Source organism: Phyllobates terribilis, unplaced genomic scaffold, assembly GCF_046119375.1.
Source record: "Phyllobates terribilis strain yellow unplaced genomic scaffold, ASM4611937v1 Scaffold_9__5_contigs__length_417890890, whole genome shotgun sequence".
Classification (NCBI taxonomy): Eukaryota; Metazoa; Chordata; class Amphibia; order Anura; family Dendrobatidae; genus Phyllobates; species Phyllobates terribilis.
Window position 1 is genome coordinate 399,500,919 of NW_027362769.1, and position 5,788 is coordinate 399,506,706.

A 5,788-nucleotide genomic window follows, 5' to 3' on the forward strand; every position below is an offset into this window, starting at 1 on the left:
AGCCCTGAGGATCCACAACAGTAAGAGGAGGGGGCCTAGGACTGAGCCCTGAGGAACAAGAACAGTAAGAGGGAGGGGACCTAGGACTGAGCCCTGAGGAACCACAACAGTAAGAGGAGGGGGCCTAGGACTGAGCCCTGAGCAACCACAACAGTAAGAGGAGGGGACCTAGGACTGAGCCCTGAGGAACAAGAACAGTAAGAGGAGGGGGCCTAGGACTGAGCCCTGAGGAACCACAGCAGTAAGAGGAGGGGGCCTAGGACTGAGCCCTGAGCAACCACAACAGTAAGAGGATGGGGCCTAGGACTGAACACTGAGGAAGAAGAACAGTAAGAGGGAGGGGGGGCCTAGGACTGAGACCTGAGCAACCACAACAGTAAGAGGAGGGGGCCTAGGACTGAGCCCTGAGGAACCACAACAGTAAGAGGAGGGGGCCTAGGACTGAGCCCTGAGGAACCACAACAGTAAGAGGAAGGGGCCTAGGACTGAACCCTGAGGAACCACAACAGTAAGAGGAGGGGGCCTAGGACTGAACCCTGAGGAGCCACAACAGTAAGAGGAGGGGGCCTAGGACTGAGCCCTGAGCAACCACAACAGTAAGAGGAGGGGGGCCTAGGACTGAACCCTGAGCAACCACAACAGTAAGATTAGGGGGCCTAGGACTGAGCCCTGAGGAACCACAACAGTAAGAGGAGGGGGCCTAGGACTGAACCCTGAGGAACCACAACAGTAAGAGGAGGGGGCCTAGGACTGAACCCTGAGGAGCCACAACAGTAAGAGGAGGGGGCCTAGGACTGAGCCCTGAGCAACCACAACAGTAAGAGGAGGGGGCCTAGGACTGAGCCCTGAGGAACCACAACAGTAAGAGGAGGGGGCCTAGGACTGAGCCCTGAGGAACCACAACAGTAAGGGGAGGGGCCCTAGGACTGAACCCTGAGGAACCAGAACAGTAAGATTAGGGGGCCTAGGACTGAGCCCTGAGCAACCACAACAGTAATAGGAGTGGGCCTAGGACTGAACCCTGAGGAACCAGAACAGTAAGAGGAGGGGGCCTAGGACTGAGCCCTGAGCAACCACAACAGTAAGAGGAGGGGGCCTAGGACTGAGCCCTGAGCAACCACAACAGTAAGAGGAGGGGGCCTAGGACTGAGCCCTGAGCAACCACAACAGTAAGAGGAGGGGGCCTAGGACTGAACCCTGAGCAACCGCAACAGTAAGAGGAGGGGGCCTAGGACTGAACCCTGAGCAACCACAACAGTAAGAGGAGGGGGCCTAGGACTGAGCCCTGAGGAGCCACAACAGTAAGAGGAGGGGGCCTAGGACTGAGCCCTGAGGAACCACAACAGTAAGAGGAGGGGACCTAGGACTGAGCCCTGAGGAACCACAACAGTAAGAGGAGGGGGCCTAGGACTGAGCCCTGAGGAACCACAACAGTAAGAAGAGGGGGCCTAGGACTGAGCCCTGAGGAACCACAACAGTAAGAGGAGGGGGCCTAGGACTGAGCCCTGAGGACCCTGACAGTAAGAGGAGGGGGCCTAGGACTGAGCCCTGAGGAACCAAAACAGTAAGAGGAGAGGACCTAGGCCTGAACCCTCAGGACCCCGACAGTAAGAGGAGGGTGCCTAGGACCGAACCCTGAGCAACCATAAAAGTAAGAGGAGGGGGCCTAGGACTGAACCCTGAGCAACCACAACAGTAAGAGGAGGGGGCCTAGGACTGAGCCCTGAGGAACAAGAACAGTAAGAAGGAGGGGGCCTAGGACTGAACCCTGAGGAACCACAACAGTAAGAGGAGGGGGGCCTAGGACTGAACCCTGAGGACCCTGACAGTAAGAGGAGGGGGCCTAGGACTGAGCCCTGAGGAACCACAACAGTAAGAGGAGGGGACCTAGGACTGAGCCCTGAGGACCCTGACAGTAAGAGGAGGGGGCCTAGGACTGAGCCCTGAGGAACCACAACAGTAAGAGGAGGGGGGCCTAGGACTGAGCCCTGAGGAACCACAACAGTAAGAGGAGGGGTCCTAGGACTGAACCCTGAGAAACCACAACAGTAAGAGGAGGGCCTAGGCCTGAGCCCTGAGGAACCACAACAGTAAGAGGAGGGGGCCTAGGACTGAGCCCTGAGCAAGCACGACAGTAAGAGGAGGGGGCCTAGGACTGAGCCCTGAGGAACCACAACAGTAAGAGGAAGGGGCCTAGGACTGAGCCCTGAGGACCCTGACAGTAAAAAGAGGGGGCCTAGGACTGAGCCCTGAGCAACCACAACAGTAAGAGGAAGGGGCCTAGTACTGAGCCCTGAGGACCCTGACAGTAAAAGGAGGGGGCCTAGGACTGAGCCCTGAGCAACCACAACAGTAAGAGGAGGGGGCCTAGGACTGAGCCCTGAGCAACCACAACAGTAAGAGGAGGGGGCCTAGGACTGAGCCCTGAGGAACCACAACAGTAAGAGGAGGGGGCCTAGGACTGAACCCTGAGCAACCACAACAGTAAGAGGAGAGGGCCTAGGACTGAGCCCTGAGGAACCACAACAGTAAGAGGAGGGGGCCTAGGACTGAACCCTGAGCAACCACAACAGTAAGAGGAGGGGGCCTAGGACTGAGCCCTGAGGAACCACAACAGTAAGAGGAAGGGGCCTAGGACTGAACCCTGAGGAACCACAACAGTAAGAGGAGGGGGCCTAGGACTGAGCCCTGAGGAACCACAACAGTAAGAGGAGGGGGCCTAGGACTGAACCCTGAGGAACCAGAACAGTAAGATTAGGGGGCCTAGGACTGAGCCCTGAGCAACCACAACAGTAATAGGAGTGGGCCTAGGACTGAACCCTGAGGAACCAGAACAGTAAGAGGAGGGGGCCTAGGACTGAGCCCTGAGCAACCACAACATTAAGAGGAGGGGAGCCTAGGACTGAACCCTGAGCAACCACAACAGTAAGAGGAGAGGGCCTAGGACTGAGCCCTGAGGAACCACAACAGTAACAGGAGGGAGGGGGGCCTAGGACTGAGCCTTGAGGAACCACAACAGTAAGAGGAGAGGGCCTAGGACTGAGCCCTGAGGAACCACAACAATAACAGGAGGGAGGGGGCCTAGGACTGAGCCCTGAGGAACAAGAAGAGTAAGAGGGAGGGGGCCTAGGACTGAACACTGAGGAACAAGAACAGTAAGAGGGAGGGGGCCTAGGACTGAGCCCTGAGGAACCACAACAGTAAGAGGAGGGGGCCTAGGACTGAGCCCTGAGGAACAAGAACAGTAAGAGGGAGGGGGCCTAGGACTGAGCCCTGAGGAACCACAACAGTAAGAGGAGGGGGCCTAGGACTGAGCCCTGAGCAACCACAACAGTAAGAGGAGGGGACCTAGGACTGAGCCCTGAGGAACAAGAACAGTAAGAGGAGGGGGCCTAGGACTGAGCCCTGAGGAACCACAACAGTAAGAGGAGGGGGCCTAGGACTGAGCCCTGAGCAACCACAACAGTAAGAGGATGGGGCCTAGGACTGAACACTGAGGAACAAGAACAGTAAGAGGGAGGGGGGGCCTAGGACTGAGCCCTGAGCAACCACAACAGTAAGAGGAGGGGGCCTAGGACTGAGCCCTGAGGAACCACAACAGTAAGAGGAGGGGGCCTAGGACTGAGCCCTGAGGAACCACAACAGTAAGAGGAAGGGGCCTAGGACTGAACCCTGAGGAACCACAACAGTAAGAGGAGGGGGCCTAGGACTGAACCCTGAGGAGCCACAACAGTAAGAGGAGGGGGCCTAGGACTGAGCCCTGAGCAACCACAACAGTAAGAGGAGGGGGGCCTAGGACTGAACCCTGAGCAACCACAACAGTAAGAGGAGGGGGCCTAGGACTGAGCCCTGAGGAACCACAACAGTAAGAGGAGGGGGCCTAGGACTGAACCCTGAGGAACCACAACAGTAAGAGGAGGGGGCCTAGGACTGAACCCTGAGGAGCCACAACAGTAAGAGGAGGGGGCCTAGGACTGAGCCCTGAGGAACCACAACAGTAAGAGGAGGGGGCCTAGGACTGAGCCCTGAGGAACCACAACAGTAAGAGGAGGGGGCCTAGGACTGAGCCCTGAGGAACCAGAACAGTAAGATTAGGGGGCCTAGGACTGAGCCCTGAGCAACCACAACAGTAATAGGAATGGGCCTAGGACTGAACCCTGAGGAACCAGAACAGTAAGAGGAGGGGGCCTAGGACTGAGCCCTGAGCAACCACAACAGTAAGAGGAGGGGGCCTAGGACTGAGCCCTGAGCAACCACAACAGTAAGAGGAGGGGGCCTAGGACTGAGCCCTGAGCAACCACAACAGTAAGAGGAGGGGGCCTAGGACTGAGCCCTGAGCAACCACAACAGTAAGAGGAGGGGGCCTAGGACTGAGCCCTGAGCAACCGCAACAGTAAGAGGAGGGGGCCTAGGACTGAACCCTGAGCAACCGCAACAGTAAGAGGAGGGGGCCTAGGACTGAACCCTGAGCAACCGCAACAGTAAGAGGAGGGAGCCTAGGACTGAGCCCTGAGGAGCCACAACAGTAAGAGGAGGGGGCCTAGGACTGAGCCCTGAGGAACCACAACAGTAAGAGGAGGGGACCTAGGACTGAGCCCTGAGGAACCACAACAGTAAGAGGAGGGGGCCTAGGACTGAGCCCTGAGGAACCACAACAGTAAGAGGAGGGGGCCTAGGACTGAGCCCTGAGGAACCACAACAGTAAGAGGAGGGGGCCTAGGACTGAGCCCTGAGGACACTGACAGTAAGAGGAGGGGGCCTAGGACTGAGCCCTGAGGAACCAAAACAGTAAGAGGAGAGGACCTAGGCCTGAACCCTCAGGACCCCGACAGTAAGAGGAGGGTGCCTAGGACTGAACCCTGAGCAACCATAACAGTAAGAGGAGGGGGCCTAGGACTGAACCCTGAGCAACCACAACAGTAAGAGGAGGGGGCCTAGGACTGAGCCCTGAGGAACAAGAACAGTAAGAGGGAGGGGGCCTAGGACTGAACCCTGAGGAACCACAACAGTAAGAGGAGGGGGGCCTAAGACTGAACCCTGAGGACCCTGACAGTAAGAGGAGGGGGCCTAGGACTGGGCCCTGAGGAACCACAACAGTAAGAGGAGGGGACCTAGGACTGAGCCCTGAGGACCCTGACAGTAAGAGGAGGGGGCCTAGGACTGAGCCCTGAGGAACCACAACAGTAAGAGGAGGGGGGCCTAGGACTGAGCCCTGAGGAACCACAACAGTAAGAGGAGGGGTCCTAGGACTGAACCCTGAGCAACCACAACAGTAAGAGGAGGGCCTAGGCCTGAGCCCTGAGGAACCACAACAGTAAGAGGAGGGGGCCTAGGACTGAGACCTGAGCAAGCACGACAGTAAGAGGAGGGGGCCTAGGACTGAGCCCTGAGGAACCACAACAGTAAGAGGAAGGGGCCTAGGACTGAGCCCTGAGGACCCTGACAGTAAAAAGAGGGGGCCTAGGACTGAGCCCTGAGCAACCACAACAGTAAGAGGAAGGGGCCTAGGACTGAGTCCTGAGGACCCTGACAGTAAAAGGGAGGGGGCCTAGGACTGAGCCCTGAGCAACCACAACAGTAAGAGGAGGGGGCCTAGGACTGAGCCCTGAGCAACTACAACAGTAAGAGGAGGGGGCCTAGGACTGAGCCCTGAGGAACCACAACAGTAAGAGGAGGGGGCCTAGGACTGAACCCTGAGCAACCACAACAGTAAGAGGAGAGGGCCTAGGACTGAGCCCTGAGGAACCACAACAGTAAGAGTAGGGGGCCTAGGACTGAACCCTGAGCA